Here is a 22,909-nt window from a genome sequence, read left to right on the forward strand (position 1 = left end):
AAAATTCAAATTCTGGTTAGTTTGCTGGAATCAAATCAATGTGGTATATGCGGCATAATTTTTTCCTCTTAGGAAGCCCTCTCACAGAAAACAGGTGTGTGTGTGTGTGGGGGGGGGGAAGCATGGTGGTGAAGAGAAAAGATAAGGCAATTCAGGGTTAAATATACTTATTTTCACTTTTCTGCCTATGTTGTGGTTAGTCTGTAACCCATATAAGAGTTTTTACTGCCTGGTGCCCTAGAATCCTTAAAATTAAAATTCCCATAACGTAGCAGTAAAATTCCTAAAAATTTCTATTCTTCAGTCAAAGTGCACGGATCTGCTTTTGTGTGTGAGGATTTGGACAGTATCAGTAGCAGTGACTTAATTTGATAATGTGTGTGGAGGGGCTTTTACATGTAATCAGATGAGAAGCCATCACCTGAAGAATAGGGTAAGTGATGAAGAATAGGTAGGTGATTCCTAAAAGAACTTGGAATCCTGACAGGTGCTAAAATCAAGTCATTTTGCTTATAAAATCACCTAATAACTGAATCAAATAGGAGTTGGTATCTTTACAACTAGGATGTTTTTCACGAACATGGACATGGAAAAGAATTGTGCCTAGATGATTCCTTCAGAACGTGACACGTGAATTTAGAAACCAGTGAACATGCCCGAACCACAGAAATGATTGAACAAGACTTTCCATCCTGGAGCCAGATGTACTAAGCTCAGCTGGAAAGACCCTTAAAATGCAGTTAGGGGAATACAAATAAGGAGCTTATTTAGCAAATTTACATGTATATGTTACCGTGGGTAGGAGCATGGTCTCAAGAGTTAGAGATGCCCAGATTTTCTCTGTTTTGACTTTGAAGGCTGGTCACTTTGGGCAAACAAATTATTCTCTCTGAGCCTCAGGTTTCTTAACTATAAAATGGAAATAGTCATGGTGTCTAATTTATATCATTATAAGAAAAAAGTACCCAAATTTAAAAATCTAAATAAAACTTACAGTGAACAAAAACTGCCAATTCTTCAGAGCCTTGGAAATATGCTATCATTTATGTATTTTGCATATATTGGAACACATTGTTGTACAGGCTCATACTTGGCCTCAGAAGCCTGCTCAACACGGAACGCCAGGAAGCTCCTACTATTTTGTAGAAGCTGGCAGTCAATGTAAAGTATATTCATTCTTCCTAAATTAATCCCATCCTACCAGTCCCCTCTCTTTCTGTTTTGCTGACAGTCTCCCTAATGCAAATGTCAATTCAGTTGCTTAAAAAGTGGGAAGAGAGAGATCAGTTATCCATAATCTAATGTTCAGGCACCATGCTGGGTGTTAAGTAGGTGTTTCCCAAATTTACGTTTCCAGCTCTGTCCTTTGCCTCAAGCTCCATTCATGAGTTCATTTATTACTTGGCTCCTTCACTTAATTGTCTGACGCGTATCTAAACTGACTGCTCACTGCTCACTGTCCTCCGGCCACGTTGGGGCTACTTTGTCTTCTTCAAACATTATAAGCTCGTTTCTGTCTCAGGACCTTTGTTCCTCCTGTTCTTGAGGCCTGGAAGCCTCTGTCCATTTATTTGATGCATCTTGCTTCTTCTCCTGATTCGAACATTGTTTCTTTGGAGGTTGAGGTTTCTCTGAGAAGTGTGTCCTTAAGTCATCTTCCCATCCAGTCAGTTTCTTGTCTCGTCGTCCTATAAGTTTCTTCAGAGCCCCTTTTCATGTGTATAAAATTATATCACTTATATAATTTTTTATTGTTTTATCTCCCAACCCAGATGCACGCTTCCTGAGAGCAGTGGCCTTGTAGGCGTTGTTTAGCACTGTATTCTCACTACCTAAAACTGAGACTGGTTCATGGAAGTGCTCTCAGCAACTTTCAGAGGTAGGAATGTTCTTTCCTTAATTGGTAGATAACAAAAGTGAGGCCCAGGGAGGATAGGGTGAAAAGCTTGCCCAAGATCACAGGGAATGGGAGTGACAGAGCTGGGATTCAGACAAATGCTGTGCTCTAAGAAGCTGTCCAACAATGAATGCCTCCCTTTCACCCCTGAAGGTCAGGGGCATTAATGGGAGGGAGGGGGTTCTCCTGAGTTCTTGGACTGTCCTTCAAGTCTCTAGGCCACAGTCCTTGTTCCTATGGCATTTTTAGGCAAGACCTGGTCCTGATCGCTAAACTCTAGTATCCCTGGCTGACCTCTTCCCTTTCCTTCTCAACTCAGTGCCCAAGACATGCATGATTAATATTTCACAAGAATGCATTGAACCCCTTCCTGCTTGGGAAAAACAATGAAACACTGGATTTTAAAGAAGCTCCCAAAGGGCTCCCATTGATTGTTTTGAATTTTCCACCTGGTGTGGGTAGATAGAATTTTCCACCTGATGTGGGTCTTCCTTTTTTCATAAATGCTATTTTCTAAACATTTATTACCTGACAGTGGCATTGTTACAGCTATAGTTTTTTGTGTGTGAGTTTGTGTTAATAGCACCGCTAATGCTTTGGTTGTCCTTGCCTCCTACTGACCAGACGGGAATAGTTCCGCTGCTGTCCTTTTTCCTGCCCCATCCCCTACCCCACCCTGTGCAAAAATGTGGTGCCGAAGCTGGACTATTTAGTTTGTTTTTAGCCAGAAATGCTGTAGAATCAGGCAGGCAGTCTTATAATGTAGATAGATCGATATATCATTAAAATGTATAAATCTGTTTCAGCTTTAGGGGTAAAAAAAAAAAAGAAAAAGAAAACCAGGGTAGTTGATTAAAAAAGGATAGCCCACGGTATAATAAGTCACACCCAGCAAATTATAGAAGACGAAGTTATTGGTGCTTTTCATTCTAGGGCATCTGGTGTGTGCGGCTGCATTTGACCTTTTAGAAGCTATTGACATCATTTGGGAACTGCCTATAAACCTGCCTAAATCAGTTAAACAGAAGGAATCTTAGCATTGTGGAACTGACCAGTTGATTAATTTAAATCCAAACACACAGTCCTGCCTGGTTGCCCTTTGCAAGACCCTTGCACAAAAGGATTTCATTCAGGAGCGTTATAACCCACATCCTGCCATCAGACCCTTTCAGCTCTGTTGGTCTTCTTAGGCTGCAGGCAGCGTCTTTAACCCCTCTTAGGCTCCCTTTTATTTCATGAAAACAATATCTGTGCTGTGATTCATACAAATGCTCTACATTTCCTTCAAAGTTCTTTATTTGTATCCTAGGGAAAAGGTAATTTAAAGTTCCACTAATTGAGAGCCTAAAATGGGAATTTATTTTAAACTGGCTTCTTTAGAAGAAGTCTATTAGAACTTAATCCAGTGCTTCCTCCGGGAATTATAATCAAAATTAGAATCATGAAATGTTGAAATAACTTTTTGGTATTAAAGTAAGCCATCATCCATAATTCCTTTGACTTTTAGATTCAAAACATTGAAGGCTTTATAATCTGTGTTTGGCTTTGGGAAAACAGTAATTGACTCTTGAGTGAGTTCAGAGGTAGTATAAAGATCTAGTCCGGGATCTTTAAATGGAAGCAAAATTAAAATTATTTCTGGGCAAAACTTTGAATAATTTCAGCCTGTTACATGAACTGAGAAAAGTCTCCCCATATTGGGCACTCCACTGGGCTTGGTTGCCAAAGAGGGCCAATATTTGTGTGGGGGAGAAAAATGAAAAACCTGCTACGGAATGCTTCATAGCACATAGGATGTTAGCCTGGGAAAGACCAGCACCCTCATTTTAAACGCCAAAAAAACTAAGCCCCCTCCCCCCACCCCCCACTTGGTTATTCAAGCTCTTAAACTGGCGTTGGTTCCTTTCTGCTTCCTCATGACCGAATTACAGCGCTTTTCTGGAATACAAAGGAAGCCTTTCAGAGTTGGTGGTATCATCTGATTCTCTGTGGTTTTGTTCATTGTCATTAATTTTAATAACCACTTTTTATCGAGTATTTGTGATGTCTATGCCCTATCTCTGTCTTCATAACTACAGTGTGAAGTGGTACTATTGTTCTTCCCCTTTTGAAAATGAGGAACTGATGTTTAGCACGGTCCGGGTCTTGCCCAGAGTATGAGCTACTCTGAGGAGGTGGGGTGAAGCAGGAGCAGAAGCATCTCTGGTGGCAGCCAGATACCAAGAAGAGAACAAGACGTGTTTCTCCCAAGCCTCATAGGTTGACTTGAGAATATTATGGTCATATGAATGACTGTGCCATGGGTCATTGGTAGAAGAGAAAAATTAAGGCCATTTTGGCCTGAATTCCTCAGAAACAGTGGATTCAGGGAAAGGGAAGATGATGGCACCTCCTTTCTGGCTGCCATGAGAAGCCGTGGGTGTCCAGGTGAGGGACATGCTGGGGAATCAGGGAACCTGGAGACTGTGTGACACAAGAGAACTCATGCTGTCCTTTTTGAGCTTCTGCTTTTTATTTTCATTTCTAAAAGTGAAATTCCAATTTCTCCTTTACTAGCTTGTTTCAAAAATTAAGTGATATAATTTAATCATAAACACTCTGGAAAATGAATAAAATTAGGACACAATATCTTTTTTTGTTCATTTATTCCGGAAGTATTTATTGACTGAATGCCAAACGCAAGGTACAGTGCTGTAAAGAGAATAAGAAGCAAATGTAGACGTTGTCTCTACCTTTTGGAAGATTCCATGGGGCAGGAAAATAAGATACATGCTAATAATTTGGGCCATTGAATGTTTTAAATGTAGTTAGTAAGGTAGAGGACACTGGTATTTCTGAGGAAGAACCCATGCCAGGTGGAAGGGGTTTGTGGAGGACTGGTAGGGTTTAGGTTGATAGGAGAGACAGGAGGAGTGGTGTGTGGGGGGATGATTAGGGAGGTAGGTCGTGGGATTTAAGGAGGAGGAGGGAGAGGAGAGAGTAAGAGCAGAGGCCTGCAGGAGGGAATGGACGAGGGCATAGTAGTGTATCAGATTGTCTTATTGGCTCCATGTAGCTCAAGGAGGTAAGCAAAAAAAGATTTTTGTTTTGTTTTGTTTTGTTTTGTTTTGACAAAAACGGGTTTATTTCCGAGCTGGGAAATCTGCACTTGATTCAGTGGCTCACAGGGGAGCCTTTTAGGATTTTGGATTTTTTTGTGGTATCATAGTAAGAAAATGTTTTGTGATGACTCATGAAGGACAAAGTGATGCATAGAATGATTAAAAGAGTGAGCAAGACGCTGCATTCAGGGAGACCAGAGACCACAGCATTTTGGGATGACCGATGCAGAAGACTGAGCTAGGGGAGCATCTCTGGAACAAAAAGGGGGTAGATCACTGAAATTTGGCCACTTACTGGATTTGGAAGTTCTTGTGATACTTTTTTTTTTTTTAATTAAATCAGTGTGAATTTGTTTTAATGAACAAATTTAAACCCAAATGCTATTAAAATCCCATATGCCACGACCATTTTTCATTGTTTTTTGTACTTATATTATGCTTAACTGGAATTAGGAAAAGTGTTGGGTTAAGACCAGAGGAGGCAAGAATGTTGCTCATCTGGGCTAGGGAGAAATTTAATGTAAATTATGAGGCAAAGCTGGTTTAGGATTAAGTACCTTTCTCCTTATCATCAGAAAAGTGGCTTAGGGGGAGGAGGTAGGCTGGCACAATAGCCGACTATCAAGGCTCTAGAAATCCTGGCCAAATAGCCCCTCAGAAGTGGCACTTTGACTCCTGTTTGCTTCTGAATCAGTATTTGCCAACACGAATTTAGTTTAAGAAACAAGGTAAGCCCAGGGGCTTGTTGAACCCTAAAAACTTCAAGGATCCAGGTGGTTGTGTGGGGATTAGATGTGATTGCTAATCCTTTGTAGTCAAGGGGTGACTTTTCTGGGAAAGATGCTGTTTTTCTTATGAAAGAGTATTTTTCTTCTAACTTCGGTTGTCTTTCAGTTTGAGAAATTAGACTATTGTTTGGATATCTGAAGCCTTGGGATCTATTGGGGAATAAGTGGATCTTCTGAAGTTTGAGAGTGTACAGTTATCTAGCAAGAGTACATTAGAGCTTGGTGGAGTGGTGTTATTGGTTGGTTTCTTCCCCCTCCTCAAGGTGCTGTGCTGCTTACCTTGCAGGCCCTCTCTGTGCCATCCTTAGGGATCAAAGGAAGAGGTGGCAATTTTTGTACAAAGTCATCAATTTAGGAGGGAGTTTATGGTCTTCTCTAAGAGGTGGTGAGACTACACTGATCACAAAATGTATTGGAGTGGCAAGAGGAAATAGAACACTGATGAGCATGTGATTTATAGATTCTGGGGAGAACAAAACTCCATGTAGCTCAGAATTAGGGAGTGGAGGCTGGGGAGCTCAGGCTTCTTTTCTCTAAAGCAGGGATCTTTAACAGGACTCATAATCTGGCCACCTGGGGCCATTTGTCTTGTGACACTTGGCTCCTGTTCCTGTTGGTGGTCTTCCATATTCCACTTAGCCTTTTGGTCAGAGATCTCTTGGTTTGCCTTATTTTTTGAATAGGCTCTTTGTTCAACTGTACCTTTACAAAAAAAAAAAAAAGTAACAAATTAGCTTTACCGTGGAACTATTCCTTTATGACTGTCACATCTCTGCAAGAGTCCTACACCTTTTCGCTTTTGTGTGTGTTGTCCAGATAACCTTTATTTGCTTTTCCCATCCTAATTCTGTTTAGACGGGTGGATCATCTCCCTTCTGAGCATTGTTTAAAACAACCTTAAAGTAATCTGGCTAGACTGTTGGGATGTAGTTCACTGAAGTGGTCACTGGTCTTCTCTGAGAACAAGGAAACCAGAATGGCAAGTTCAGACACATTGAGATGAATTCCCATTTTTTTTAAAATTTTTATTTATTTATGATAGTCACACAGAGAGAGAGAGAGGCAGAGACACAGGCAGAGGGAGAAGCAGGCTCCACACACCGGGAGCCCAACGCAGGACTCGATCCCGGGTCTCCAGGATCGCGCCCTGGGCCAAAGGCAGGCGCCAAACCGCTGCGCCACCCAGGGATCCCTGAATTCCCATTTTTTGACTTACAATAGTAGTTCATATCCATGGTTAAGAAAAAAATCTTAAAAAAAGAAAAAATCTTTTAGAAGTATTAAAATTATAATATAAAATAAAAATCGGAGTACTCTCTCAGTCTGCAGTTGGGTGTGTATCTTCCAGACATTTTTCAGTGCACATTAAGGCACATAAACAAATTTATTTTAAAATTTGAATCCTATATAATATGTATATATTCTATATTATCACGTATAATGTGTATACACGTTGCATATATACTTATATTCTCATGTTTATAAAATGTGCATATTTTTCCTCTCCCAACTGAGGGTCTTGGGAAGAACACATGAGAAGGAAGGCATAATTCCATTTTGTTGGAAAGCTTTTACCTTTTACCAAAGTGAAGGTACCCTGAATTTTGTGTTTTTGTGAGGGCTGACTGTTTTTCCCTCACGAATGTCCCTCACCTTTGCAGTAGTGGAGAGTCCAACTTGTCAGTTATGTTAAAATTCTCCACAGTTTTTTTTTTTTCCAGACTGCAAGCTGGTGTTGCTGTATCCTATTTTGCAATTTTTGTAAGCAGTACTATCGTTACACATTTGTACACTGTTTACTCACAAGGGAAACATTAAAAGGCAGGCCTATAGCTTCATCTAAATTGAAACAGAGATAATAATAGTTTCTTTGAAATAGCTTAGGTCTAAGTATACTGTACAGAATGACAACCTTCATTTTTTATTGTGTTATGAATATCTTAAAGAGGATCCGCCAAATTCCTTCCTTATCTTTACAATTACAGTATTTGCACTAGAAAAATTAGACCACGGTGTGGTTTAAAAAACATGTCAATCCAATATTCATGGAGAAGAAAACAATGGTTTTTACAGCACAGATGAAAAATTATATACTTATTAGAGCATCACAGCTGATCGGATAAGCGTGGTATATCATCACAGACTCAGTCTGATGCTGAAGCATTGTTCTTGGAAGCAATGACCGGAAACCTGGTATTTTTGAAAGGAGTGGTATTCCTATGAACGTGGGGGACAGACGCAGGGGAGGACATATAGTTCAGAGGGGGGATTTCAATTATGTGTAGTTTTAGGGGTTGTTAGAAGTAGAAGTAATTCCACTTGTGATAGAAGAGACTTCATCATCAAAAAGACCGTGTGGCAGCAAGACAGCAGATTTCTTCTGATTTTTATCTGGGTGTCATAATTAGTCATTTCGCTGGAGGTGTTTGCTGGGTAAGTGCTGTATTGGCTGGGCTTTACTGGAGCTTGGAGATAGATGCAGCGGGCAGCTGCTGCCTCCTGGAGAAATAGATGGAATCCGTTTTCATTGTCATCAGTCCCCTGACCTCCGAAGGCACAGATGTGAGCTTTCTTGTTTTCTTTTCAAAGGGAATCAAGTATTCCTCCTCAAGGAGGAGGAGGTTCGTAATGCCATAATATTACTGCTTGTTAAAGGAGAAGAGCCCTCTCTGAACACTGACACTGTTGCTACCTGGGAGCATCCTGTACTGACCTGTGACTTTGTCAGAGCTTCGGCTGTGAGAGGAATATTGCTGATGGAATCATGTAGTGACGCTTGTCATTAAAAAGTCACATCGCAATGGAAAGATTCAGAATTCATTTAGTCCCCTTGCTGTGTGTCACACTCTGGTGACTTTGGTGACAACCTTCACTTCCTACTTAGCAAATCCAAGCCTGGTAGCTGGAGCCCCAGGAAGTTGTCAAAGCAATTAAAGGCTTCTGTCTCCCAGCACATTGCTTGGTTACCATAGTATCCTCTTCCTCCAAGTCTCTCCTGATGATGTCAGTATGCATACAGGGGTTGTTCAGAGCATCTACGTGGGGATGATTCACCCCGCAATAAAGCCCCTCTTCCCCATTGCTCGGTTTCCAGCTCAGTTTCAGACGTCCCTAGAAAGGGGAGGTAAGTGCCTTGTTTCGCATATCAGAGAATTACCAAATGCCTCTGTTATTTTGTTTTAGGTGTATGAATGGTTTCTTCTTTCTAAGATACACTAATAACTGAAATCTTAGTGCATGGGAGCACTGCATCCCATTACCTAGAAAATAGACTTACAGTTTGTACCTAAAGTGTGTGTGTGTGTGTGTGTGTGTGTGTGTGTGTCTGTATGCGTGTGAGACAGGCTTATAAAAATAACTGTGAATGCACAATGTAATGCCTATTACTTTCCTTGGTAAGCAGCATTAGCAAACACAGTAGAGCTTTTTATTTCAAATTATTTGAAATATATAAAATCCTTAAAATATTTTGACAAGTGTCACAGGACAAATGGGGCTTTTTTTTTAGTGTGCAAATTAGATATTTTTTATTGATACTTTATATATTTCGTCCAGTGTAAATACTGACATTTTAAAGGTCAAGATGACACGGGCAGATGTTAGAAAAGATCTCCAAGCTACGTGGAGAATTTGCATGTTAGAGAAATTAAAACTTAGATTATAATAGGACAAGGATTCAGTTACAGGGAGATGTATGAAGTTTAAAGTATATAAATAACTGTCATTTCATACTTATTTTGTACTTTTAATACTTTTCAAAATATCTCACAATTTGTTCCCGTTATTGTGATAAATGAAATTAGTGCTTTATAAAAGTTTTCTTTTGGGATCCCTGGATGGCTCAGCAGTTTAGTGCCTGCCTTCGGCCCAGGGCGTGATCCTGGGGTCCCGGGATCAAATCCCACATCAGGCTCCCTGCACGGAGCCTGCTTCTCCCTCTGCCTGTGTCTCTGCCTCTCTGTGTCTCTCATGAATAAATAAAATTTAAAAATCTTTTAAAAAAAAGTTTTCTCTTAATACATATTCATGCTTCTTAAAGATGAGCAAGCTGAGTTCAGCTTTATGACAAGAATACTTTAGAACCACTTACAAACATTCACATAGAAGATCCATGAACAGATATTTCCTTTTTAAAGTTAGTTTTCTATCTCAATTCTTCTACTACAGTATGCCTCATCAGTAGACAGTAATGATGAGGCCCACAAGCCAGGTTTCTCCCTAGCAGCCTGCTTCTCAGTCTCGCTGCAATAGGAGAGTGCTGCCCATATGACCATATTAATCCTGCATTTATTTCCTCTTCTGGATTCCCACCCGACTGCTTGAGTGTGTCTATGCAGAACATGCTGCTGTGTATAAATGAAGTTGGTAGGTGAGGGCAGTTTCTAATTAATTCATTAATGGATAGGTTTGCAAGAGAAGAAAAGATTAAGGGTAGAATGGATGGAGTAGGGAATCCCATCCCTCCCCCCCCCCCCCCCCAGTTTTTAAGTAGCTGAACCTTTATTGTGTGTGGAGGTAAATATCTGGCTCTTTTGAGATGTGGGTAGATGGTTTAGTCTGTCCATTTCTAGAGAGGCCATTAAAAGTGGCATTTTTGTTTCTTGTATTTTTGGAGTCTTCTAGAATATACCCTCCTTTGTTTTAGTGGGAAACTTAATGGAATGGTGATACTCTTCACTCACCTTTCTACAGAGAATCAGTAAGAAATACAGTTGTGAGAGAGTGTAAAAAAAAAAGATTAAAAAATTTAAATTTAGTTACTTGTATGTGAAGAATATGTCTTTTTAAAAAATATTTTATTTATTTATTCATGAGAGACACAGAGAGAGAGAGAGAGAGAGAGAGAGAGAGAGGCAGAGACACAGGCAGAGGGAGAAGCAGGCTCCACGCAGGGAGCCCGACGTGGGACTCGATCCGGGGACCCCAGGATCATACCCTGGGCTGAAGGCAGGCACTAAACCACTGAGCCACCCGGGCTGCCGAAGAATATCTGTCTTAAATATCATAAGTGCTTATTTGTGAGTTTCTTTCTACTCTGAAAATATGCTAAGATACTTTGACTTTTAATTACCCTATGTTTAGAATACTTAATCCTATTTACGTGTTTGAAAATTTGCTAGTTAATTTCTATCAAAAAAAGTTCCTGGAAAGTAGAGATACTATGATATACTTATGTATTAATATGTATATTACATATTACCTAATCACATTACTATATATAGTATGTGACTTAGATTATGGTAGGTTAAATATTAAAAAGAATTAAGTCAGTGTAAACAGTTTCCATACTTTTGAAAATCGTTTTATTGAAACACTTTTAAGATGCTTGTGTTGGAAAGAAAACTGCTATATTCGAGGCTATGTTCCATCACATTCTTGCACCTCGTTATATTAACGTTTTGGGTGATATAATTTAATCTATTAAGTAGCTAACTCTGCATAATTAAAAAAATACTTCTGTATATTTTAACCCTCAAGATATCCATGAAAATATTCTCCTGCTGACTTAACTGATGCAGGTCACAGTTTATGTAGGGGGGACTGTAAAGATTACAGTTTCTTTCATGCCGGAGTCAAGAAGGACTTCTAAGCAGTTTTAAGCACAGAGATTTTAAAAATTGGCTTAGGGGAGCTTTCATTTTGCTCTCATGTCGTAATAAGAATGTTTTAAGTCTTACAGATACTTAAACTTGTGCCTGCTTGAAATATGGAAATGGCAAGTCGGTAGAGTTGACTAGTAGGAACCGATGAAACATGGCAGAGAAAGCATCACTTTGGTTCTCACTAGAAAGACCACAAGCTAGATCAAGATAGCATCCACAAGAATTAGAGGAAGCCGTATGGAGAACATAGACCTGGAAGTGAACATTTTTTCCGGTGAGAGGAAAGAGGCTCCGGTTGTGAGGGATTGGTTAAGGGCTTTGCCCAGCTCTGTTTGGGTCCTGGCCAAGCTGGGCGTGGAGCCTGGACCCTCACACCTTCACAGGCTCCTTTGCATTTTCACGGCAGCCTACTCCCTAGTTGGAGCTGAGTGCTTTTTCCTTTTTTTTTTTTTTTTTGGTATTTTTTTTTTTTAATTGGAGTTCGATTTGCCAACATAAAGCATAATGAGTGCTTTTTCTTAATCAAGCTTTCAGTTTACTTTCCTCCTACAACAGGAAGGATTAAAACAATCCAACAGCTAGAAAGTGTATTAGTTCATTTGTTGCTGTAATACATGACTGCAAACTCGGTGGCTTAATGAATAGGGAGTCAGTGTTTTGTAGCTCTGCTGGTTAGAAGTCTCTTGACCTCTTGGCACAGGTCTCCGTGGACCACGGGGTCAAAGTGTCAGGAGGGCTACGTTCCTTTCTGGAGGAACAGCGTAGAGCCCATTTCCCTGTCTTTTCCACCTTCCAGGCTGCCCTGTACTCCTCGGCCCATGGCCTCTTTCTTTCCTCTTTACAGCTAGCAGGTGCTGACCCAGGCCTCATGCAGCCCTCTCTGGCTCTCTGCTACCGAGAAAGATTCTCCACTTTTCAAGAACTCAGTTTTTATAACCCAGGACAGTCTCCCCATTTTAAGGTCCTTAACCTTAATCGCACCTGCAAAGTCCTTTCTGTCATGTAGAGCAACACATCCACAGGTTCTGGGGATTAGGAAAGAGGCATCTTAGAGACCATTATTCTACCCACCAAAGAAAGATGACAAAATGCCTGGCTGGTTTTATCAACATTACATTCACAAGTCAGACAATATATATATATTTATATATATATAATTTATTTCTTCATGAGAGACACAGAGAGAGAGAGCATGAGGCAGAGACATAGGCAGAGTGAGAAGCAGGCTCCATGCAGGGAGCCCGATGTGGGACTCGATCCCAGGACCCCAGGATTACGACCTGAGCCCAAGGCAGACGCTCAACCAACCACTGAACCACCCAGGTCCCCCCACAAATCAGATATTTTTACCGAGACCTGGAAGTTAAACTGGTGATTGCCAACAGACCCTATGAAATTTTGACCTAATTTGGTGGGTGCAGCCAGCCCCTTGCATAATTAATCAGGGAAAAAGAGATGAGAAAGAAACGTTTCACCAACTCAAACATTTAACAAACTCCAAGGTACAGATGTGAGCCTTATAAAGTGACAGTATTCTCAGTTTAATATTTTTAGTGAGAGGCTCACGTCAAATGAAGTTAATTAAACAAAGCTGATTTGGGAATGTGAAGATTCCATTAGTTAACTCGTTTGTGAATCAGCCTGGGTTTCCTTAGAAACTGAAGAGACCCAGAGGTGAGCACTAGTAACCCTGAGGTTTGAATAACACTATCATTCATCGATCTGGCCTGAAGCCATCTCTGTCAAAAGACCCAGCCAGTGAATCTGGGGGGTGCGTGGTTTCCTAGGAAAGGCACAGTGTTAGCATCATCAATAACACTAGGCTTGAGGTCAACAGCTGCAAAGATAGTTTCTTTTCTTGTTCACCTCTTGTCTTTATCACAGATTTGAGCCAGTTCATGGCACATGGATCCTCCAGATACCTAGCAGTAGTCTTAAAGACTTCTTTGCTAAACACTAATGATAAAAGATGTAGAGGAGAAACAACTCCAGCCTATTACTTTTGGACAGAAAACCAGAAATTATTTTTACTGTGGTTCTCTGAAGGAAAAAAAGAAAAAAGAAAAAAGGAAGGAACCAAGGGAGGGGGGGAAACGGAAGGAAAACCAAGTGTTTTCTTGCTCATATTCCTTTTATTTTTGGAATCATTTTCTAAGGAAAATTGAACAGTACTTTAGGACCCTTGCTTAGAAGACAAGAGCTTGTGGAAGGCACATTTCTTTGCAAGAAGTAACTATGGGGGGGGGCGGGGGGGCACCTGCCTTCAGCTCAGGTCATGATCCCAGGGTCCGGCTCCCTGCTCAGTCTCTGCCACTCCCCCTGCTTGTGGGCTCTCCAATAAATAAACAAAATCTTTTTTTTTTTTTTTTTAAAGTAACTGTTGGTCCTTTTGGCACTAGAGAGGTACAAGAACCTTAAGATTCTATTTAAAAGCATAATCTCATTTTATGCCATCATGGAATTTATTTGTCAATAAAAATATCATTACCAAAAGAAAGATGTTGGTTGACAATGAAGTTGCAAATCAAAATCAGCTAGACAATTTGATAAACAACAAAATAACTGTGCATTTGTAGGAAATGCCTCTATAAACAAAAATATATATTTAGTTGGTAGTCTCTTCCTTTATGTACATATTAAACTCACTTCAATGTTTAGTTTCTTTTATCAAGAGTATGTGTTTTTTAAGTGCTAATATAGATGAAGGAAATCCAAACTTTTAAATATTAAAAAATATATATATATATACACACACACAGTATTTGATTTAATACTGAATTTCCCCAGCTACAGTAAATTAGAGATTAAATCTCTGTTTCCTTGAAAAAAAAAATTCATGGAGCCGCTGTCTTCTCTGATAGAAGACTATTTAATCTTTAAATCATTTTGAACTGGCTCAGTTGCTTTACTGATCCTTTAACTTTGTCAAAAATTATCTTAAAAGCTTATCTTTGAGAGAAATCAGAGATAAAGGAGCTAATTAATGGAGACGAGAGTTCTGAGGTTCTGAATCATATGTGGTCAGTGAGTGGTGGATAAGGTGGAAGGAGACTTCAAAATGAAAACTTCAAAGATTGTTATGATTTCTCATGGGCTGTTTTGAAAACTAGCTCATTTTTATTTCTAGGGGGATGTTTGCAGGGAAAGGGAGTAAAGGCAATCAGCAAAGAAATGATGGAACTAGAAAGTTATCGCAAACCTTTGTTTCTCTGAAGACTTTGTAGATCAGAGAACCACTGCAAGCTCTACTCACTTTCCTCACTGACCTTGCATTCCCTTGTTTTCCTTTAATTTATTGCTGTGCTAATCTGACTTAAAATGGGCGAGACTTGCAAAAAGAAAAGCAATTATTGAAGTATCTATGAAGAAAGTTCTGTTATTTTAATGTGTGGGTTGCCCCCGTTTCTCTCAACTTCTGCTATGGAAGCAAGATTTTATGTAACTGGCCCACCAATCTTTTTCATCAACTCCTGCTTTGGAGTGAGTATTGATGGGAGCAGAGGGCACCCAGTCTGTGGCCTGGGGCAGATAGGGAGAACCAAGGTGGAGCCGCAGTAGTTCAAGGGCACCGAGGCACAGGGACAGAGGCTTGGCATCTTCTGTCGGGGGCTGTTGTGAGCACTGCAGTGCAGGACCAGCCAGGAGGTGGGAAGGCAGGGAGGGAACCATTCCCCATACTTGGTGCTTACTGTGTCCTAGATGACTTCACAAAGAGTAAGCCTATGTTGGGGGCAGGGGGTTGGTTCCCTGGGTTTCAGCCACAGTCATGATGTGACAGGCTCTCTCTTCCTTTAGTGCCCACGGTTCTTGGTCACTTCACTTCCAAGAAGGAAGAGGTAGGCCAGACAGATGCAGAGTGGTGGGCAGCAAAGCATAGTTTATTCGCCATAGTACAAAGATCCTGAAGGGGGAGGGGGTCCGAGAGGGTCACCATTTGGGCCTTAAAATCTAGGATGGGTGGCAGTTATGGGCTCTTTGGTACGGGCTGTATTAATCTGATTGACTCTCCTTGTGCCTGTAACCCAATCAGGTTTTTGTCCATGTGCTCATTTTCTTTCTTTCTTTCTTTTTTTTTTTTTTTTAAGATTTTATTTATTTATTTATGAGAGACACAGAGAGAGAGAGAGAGAGAGGCAGAGGGAGAAGCAGGCTCCATGCAGGGAGCCTGATGTGGGACTCCATCCCAGGTCTCCAGGACCACACCCCAGGCTGAAGGCTGCCCCTACGTGCTCATTTTCCTATCTGGTGGTTGTTCATGTGGGAAAGGCTGTATTTCATAGCCTCCCTGATCAAGAGGCTTGCAGCCACCACTGCCCTGAGGCCTGTCTGGCCTGCCCAGGCCACAAAATCAAAATCAGTCTTTGTTTATACATCCTACTGGCTGTTGAGCTGTCCCCCCACCCCCTACCCCGGGCCTGAGTTAGGACACTCAAGGCCCAACCCTTCCTTTCTGTCACAAACAAGTTGTAGGTCCTCCCAGTAGGAGGACTTCAAGCTGGGGTGCTGGATAAAGCCTAGAATGACAGGATGGGGACTTCCTTTTCACAGTAGTGTGCTAATAGGATGGGGCCCCCTTGCCCCTGCCTTCCGTCTTCCTTTAGTGATGAGAAATAGAGCTGCTCTCAGGTGCTTCTTTGCCACACCAAAGATGCAGGGGAGGGGAGGCCACTGCAGACCGGCCTGCAGCCTCAGTAGTCGTAAGTAAGGGAATGAGCTCACCAATGATTTTGTGAAATTGAAACCTCCTGATAACAAGTACATGCCGCAATTTAAGCTCAACATTTTTCCAAGAGTCTTAGAGAAAAGTGACAGATGAATACCAGTTGGAATATTGGAGTATGCTAGAAGTCAGGCGGCCTTGCTTCCCTTTATTGGCAAAGGTCACTCGTGTCCTCTTCAATCAAAATGCAATCTCAGTAATTACTATTGAATGCCTTCACGTGCATGACGGTGCACTAAACACAATGCTGGATTGATGAAGGACTACGTGACCTTGGATTTCAAGGAGTTTTCAGCTCAGAGAGGAATTACTTACGGAAAGGAACTTTCTTATCATTTAATAACTCTGGTAGTTTTATTTTCATGGTAATTTTTGCCAAGTGGCAAAGTCCAGTTGGAATTTGATAAAGTCATCTTATTTACGTTCTACCAAAGAGCACATTTTTCCTAAAATACAAAATGAATTGATGCATTTACTTGGTGGCAGACCTATTGTTAAGCTGTTAAGATTTTTATCTGCCCCTCCCTTTCTTAGTCCTACTTGCCTGACTTTCAAAACTCTACTTTCTCTGTATTTCTCCTGTCGTAGGCTGTTTTTTCCATACACCTACACGTGCAACATGCACACACAGACACACAGGGAGTCACTTGACACTGGACGCTCCAGAGGTTAGTTCTTCTCTTTACTGTGGTTTGCATCTTCCTTTAGTTTCCCTCTAACTCTTAGTGTAAGCAGCCCCACTCCTGCTTCTTGAAGCCCTTGGAGTGTAAAGCGTGGTGCTGCACACCTAGGCCTGTGCCCCTCCTTGGCTCCTACGGTGGAGCCTTGGTTGTCTGCTTATCAGAATCTCCTTCTGGGGGTGGAAGGCAGGTGAAATTAAAGGACAGAGTGGTAAGGAAGGAAGGGACATGGGTGGTAACAGTGGGAAGAAATTGAAGCTAGAATTTGTAAACCGGGAAAAGGGGCACTGAAATAGAGCACCGTGATTGTGTTGAGAAATTGGAGTCTTGTGACGTTAATAGGATGAGGTAAAGAAGCAGCACCAACAGAATTACTTCGAGGGTTTCCTAAGGCATTTTGTGGTGAGCAAAACAGACTGTCGTATTCACACATTGAAATTTCTGCCCTGAGTTCCCAGTGTAGCTTCTGAAATGGCTGAAACCCGAGTTTAAAAACCTCTGGACCTGACATGTCTTTGAGATCACCGCAGCTATTCCTTTGTCCTGTTCATTCTCTGCCCATCATTCCTCTCAATCCCAGGTGCTAACGTCATAGAATGAGTTCTCTACTTCCGATTTAGAAAGGACTTGTGTTTTCTAAATGGAACTTAAGGAGGCAGATATTTTTATGCTAATAAGCAGCATATATTAAGCTTGATTAATAGTTGTCTAGAATTACCTCCTAATATGTTGGCTCTATGAGGATTTTCCAGGAAGACTGAACTATTGTTGAAAGGCTGATTGTTTAGAAACAATAGCTTGAAATTTGCCCAGACTTAGTAAAATGTTGGAAGTTTGAAGGATAATGGATTTCTGTAGTTACTGTATTCTTCATTGTAACGGTCTCCCATATTGATTTGGTTTACAGTCTACGGTCTTTTTGTGTCATAGCAGATAACTCATTGGTTATCTGCCTGAGGTTTTGGTATTTGGGATTTTTTCATCTTTGCAGTAATGTCAAAGAAATGAGTGGTCAGTTTTAAACTTGGGATTTGGCAAAAAGAAAAAGAGCATTCTTCATGAAAGTTTTTTTTTTTTTTTGGATAAAAGCTTTCACCAAGAAATTCATACTTAGGCTTTGTGACAGCCAGTAATTATCAGATTGCAGTTACTTTTCAGAGCTGTTTACCCTGAGTCAAGGTTTTTGCCATTTGATGATCTGAATCGTGAATTAACTCTGATGTAATCCATCGGTTTACCTCAGCGTTCAGTATGCCAGCCTGTGTTAAATGATGATAATTACTCCTAGGCACCTATTTTTAATTCTTTGCCACAAAAGTAGTACTGGGCTGGGAGAATCAAGGCATTCCCTTGTTTTAAGAAACTCACATTAGAGTGGGAGAGATAAGATGAGAATGCAGAAATACAATTCCACACTGATAAAAACACTGTATTTCTTCACGCCCTTTCATAGCAGAGTGCTCAAGTGTGATCCATGATTTTTTTTCTGCGTTTCATTTTCTCTCGCTCTGTCTTGAACCCACTTCTTCCAGAACCCACTTCTTCACCCAAACTGCTCATACTAGAACCACGACTGGCTTTCAGAAGTGCCAGTATCTTGGTCAGTTCTCAGTTCTCCCTGGACGTGACTTGCAGCATTCTTGGAAGGAGGTGGTCATTCTCTGCTTCTACAAGTAGCACGTTCTTCTGGTTGTCTTTCTACCCAACTTGCTTTTCTTCCCTGTCTTGTTTGCTGATTCGTCATTATCTTCCTTAGTCTGAAAGTTGGATATTGTAGCACATGGTCTTTGGTCCCGTTTTTTTTTTTTTTTTTTTTTGTGGGTTGAAAGCTACTTTCTTTGTGATCTCATGTGATCTCTTGCCTTTAAATTCCATCTGTGCATTGCCAGTTCCCAGATTCCTATTACTGATCAGAATCTCTCTCTTGACTCTAGGCAACATATCTACTTGGGGTATGTAATAGGCATCCTGAATGTAGTACGTTCAAAACTTCTCATTGTCTTCCTCTGTCAAAACTACTCTTCCTACAGTTTTTCCTCCATCAATTATTCCAGAAATTATCAATATTAACACTTTGACATATGTGTTTCCACGTTTATGTGTGCACACTTATTTCTCTTCTCTAATCATGAGATCATTTTGTGAACACTGTTTCTTCTTCTGGCCCTCCCCCAAACCCCTTTCTACTCCTTATTTACTATGGATATGTTTCGCATACTCTTAAATACTCTTCGGGAACCTAGCTTTTAGGAGCTACTTGGTTGTACCATAATTTGTTAACTCTCCTTATGAGTGAATATTGGATTGCCACCCGTGATTTGCTATTATAATTTAAGCTATAAGTAATATCCCCATTACATTTAGTATTCCTGTTACAAAAAAGAAAGAAACACTTCATCATTCTAGTTTTGCACAATCGCGGTATGGTAGCCACTAACATATGTGGTTGTTGAGCACTTAAATGTGACTAGACTAAACTAAATGTGCCGTAAATGTAAAATACGCACCAGATTTCAGAGAGTTTGAAAAAAATGTAAAATCTCTTACTAATAATTTTTATGTTGCTTAATTGTGGAATAATAGTTTGTTTTATTGGGCTAAATAAGCTATATTTTAAGAGTTGGGTTCATCTTTGTCCTTTTACATTTGTAAATGTGACTGTAAGAAAATTAGAAGTTACTTGTGTGACTTACACTGTATTTCTTCTATTGGACAGCAGTGTTCCAGTTGCTCAGGTCAAAAACCTTGGAGTCACCCTTTCCTTCTCTCTTATGTTCCATATCCTGTTAGTGGTACCAAGAGGCTGACTACTTTTCCCACCAGCACTACCCCACTTGGACCCATGCAGGTCCAAGCCTTCATTATCAATTCTTGCTTTGATTCTTGCAGTCTAATTTTACTTTCTTTTTTCTTTTTTCTTTTTATTTACTTATGATAGTCACAGAGAGAGAGAGAGAGAGGCAGAGACACAGGCAGAGGGAGAAGCAGGCTCCATGCACCGGGAGCCCGATGTAGGATTCGATCCCGGGTCTTCAGGATCGCGCCCCTGGCCAAAGACAGGCGCCAAACCGCTGCGCCACCCAGGGATCCCGATTCTTGCAGTCTAATTTTAATATATTGATCCAGGTGATTGTCTTAAAACATGTCAAATCATGCCTCTCCTCTCCTGAAAACACTCCAGTGGCTTCTCCTTGTGTTCAGAGTAAAAGTTTAGTCCTAAAACAAGGGGTCTCCATCTACCCCTTTCACTATATTTCTACAGTCTCACTGTGGTAAGCCAGACAGTGTCTCACTTCAAGTCTTGGCATTTGCTCTCCCCCCACCTCGAGTGCTCTTCATCCATTTATCTCTAGGGCCCAGTCCTTCACCTCTTTTGGGCATTTGCTTCTCTGTGAAATTTTTCTGAACATCCTATTTGAAATTATGAGCTCACCCCAGCCAACTGTACCCCAATAATTCTCTTTCTCACTTTTCTCATCTTCTTAGTGCTTATCAGTAGCTAACATATTTGTCTTGTTGATTGAATTTATTTTCTGTCCCCACAAGAACATAAGTTCCACGAGGGCAGGAGCCTTTGTTTTTTTCGCTGCTGTACCTCCAGCTCTGAAAACAATGTTTAGCACATATTATGCAATAAATGACTACTTGTCAAATAAATGAGTAAATGAATTTATTAATACCATAAGTGCTCTGTGGACTTAAAGAGGAAGATTACAGGTGTTTAGTAGATACGACACCTGCTGCTTTCTATACTGAAGTGAACTAGGAGAAGGTAAGACTGGGTAGTCAGGGTGGGAGCATGGTTAGAGAGGACCTTAAATCTTAGCCTGAGGGATTTACATTTAATTCAGTGGAAAATAAAGAGCCATTGAAATTCTTTAAACAGAAGCACAACAGATTGGGGTTTTCTTTAATCTTATAGCTGAAAGGATAGAGCTAAAGGATGGAGAGACAGTTAATAACAGTGCATAAAAGAATAATTGATCCAATCATGGGAAGACCAGAGGCAAGAAGGCCAGTTGAATGGGTAATGCATTCATGCAGTTGAGAACTAAGGATTTACTTTAGCAAACTACAGGTGTTGAAGATCAATTGTATGTGAGAAGGGAGGGATAAATAGATAAAGATGACTCTTCTCCAATCCCCAAAGGGAGATGAGAAGAACTAGGGAAGACTGAAGGAGGCAAGTTTGGAGGGAAGTTGAGGATTTCAGTCTTGAGAAGTCTGTAGCTTGAAGAGAGATGAATTCATGTAGTGTTTTCAAGGCATTTCAAGTCTCTTCAATAATAAGTGCACATTTAACCCAACTTGGGAACTTGCTGTTTCTTAAATTCATGCTATGAAGGTGTTCTGGGAAAGATAATAGACAGAGGACCTGCTTTAGCTAGTATTTGCCAGTAGAAATCTAGTGAACTCCACTCTAGATTTGCATACTGCAAAAACATTAATTGCTCCCAAATCAATCTGGGCCTAACAACAACCTGGAGCATTGGTGAAAGAGATAATGTCAAGTGTAGAGTGTTTGCTTGCTGCTAATTAGCTATGTTAGGATTGACATATATGGAGCAGTCATTAGGACTCAAACTATTATTTTAGTCGTGTTTGCAAAGAAAATCACAGAATGCATTACAAATTACTTCGGTTATGAAATTACATTTTATGATTTCATATAGTCTCTAAGAACTGAAGTTTGAATGTCCTTGCTCATTTAGAAGCTTTCTGTAATGACGTCAAGAAGCCTTAAATAAAGGTGTCTTAAATGCTTGGCCAGTGTTTATGGCCATTTATCTGTAGGGCCCGGTCCTTCACCTCTTTCGGGTATTTGCTTCTCTGTGAAACCTTTATCATCAAAGATAATCTCATCAATATCTTTTGGTTATTTAAGGGTAGATTCAAATTATTGACCTCACCATTGACTTTATCTCTTATTTTTGATTATTGGTGCCAGATCTTTATTTAAGATGATGACTCTACCTCAGAGGTAGCTTGTTATGTGATTTTTCACCTAAAATTTATGTTTTAAGTTAAGAAAACTTACACCAGGGGTACCTTTGGCTCAGGTCATGATCCCAGGGTTCTGGGATTGACCCCCACGTTGAGCCTGCTTCTCTGTCTCCCACTCCCTCTGCTTGTGCTCTCTGTCAAATTGATAAATAAAATCTTGCAGAAGAAGAAGAAGAAGAAGAAGAAGAAGAGGAGGAAGAAGAAGAAGAAGAAGAGGAGGAAGAAGAAGAAGAGGAGGAGGAAGAAGAAGAAGAGGAGGAGGAGGAAGAAGAAGAAGAGGAGGAGGAGGAGGAGGAGGAGGAGGAGGAAGAAGAAGAAGAAGAAGAAGAAGAAGAAGAAGAAGAAGAAGAGGAGGAGGAGGAGGAGGAGGAGGAGGAGGAGGAGGAGGAGGAAACTTACACCAGGCTAAACTTTTAACCACTGTCCAAGAAATGAAGAGATTTATGTATCATTAGCAACTATCTATTCCTGAACTATCTGATTTGATTCAACCATCAGCAGATATTTTTTGTGAATCAGCTATGTGTCAAGTACTGTTAATTCACAAATGAAAATTCCTCCCTTTATGGAGTTTGTATATTCTAGTTGTGTAAAACTGACAATATGTAAATAGCTAAAATATTCTGACTGATAAAGGACGGTTAGCACCAAGTAGAAATATAAAGCAGGATGTAGAGGTAAGAAGTGAGGTTTGTGGTTGGGTTTGCAATTTTAGTTTGGATGGTCAAAGAATGACTCACTGAGAGTCACATTTGAACAAAGACTTTGGAGGTGACAGATGAAAAAGCAAGCCATGAAGAGGGCTGTGTAAAGAGTGTTTCAGCCACAGGGAAGAAGAGCAAGGGCCCAGGCCTTGGGGCAGGTGTGTGCAGATGTATTTGAGTAACAACTAGGAAGTCACTGTGTCTGGATTGGAGTGAATGAGGATGAGTTGGAGATGAGATCAGACAGGTAGTGGGGTCCAGATGGCACAGGGCCCTCTCTGTCTTTGCAAGAGCAGAAACCACTGGGAGGTTTGGGCCAGGAACGGAAATGGGGTGATCAGTTGGGAGGAACTGTGGTGACCTTGGTGAAAGGTGACAGGGGCCAGGTAGTAGCAGAGAGATATTTTGGATA

At 40.7% G+C, this 22,909-nt stretch overlaps 1 protein-coding gene across 15 annotated transcripts in view; it reads left to right on the forward strand.

Annotated features, from left to right (window-relative positions):
• Positions 1-22,909, forward strand: part of PAM (peptidylglycine alpha-amidating monooxygenase) — a 273,946-nt gene that overhangs the window by 44,361 nt on the left and 206,676 nt on the right. For 13 of the 15 annotated variants that reach the window (XM_055312766.1, XM_055312762.1, XM_055312767.1 and 10 more), the window contains exon 2: positions 1,773-1,879. The exons of the other annotated variants lie outside the window; for them this stretch is intronic. The gene's annotated coding sequence lies outside the window, so the exon portion shown is untranslated. The remainder of the gene's footprint in view (positions 1-1,772; positions 1,880-22,909) is intronic. 15 annotated transcript variants of the gene reach the window in all.

This window comes from Nyctereutes procyonoides, unplaced genomic scaffold, assembly GCF_905146905.1.
Source record: "Nyctereutes procyonoides isolate TBG_1078 unplaced genomic scaffold, NYPRO_anot_genome, whole genome shotgun sequence".
Taxonomy (NCBI): Eukaryota; Metazoa; Chordata; class Mammalia; order Carnivora; family Canidae; genus Nyctereutes; species Nyctereutes procyonoides.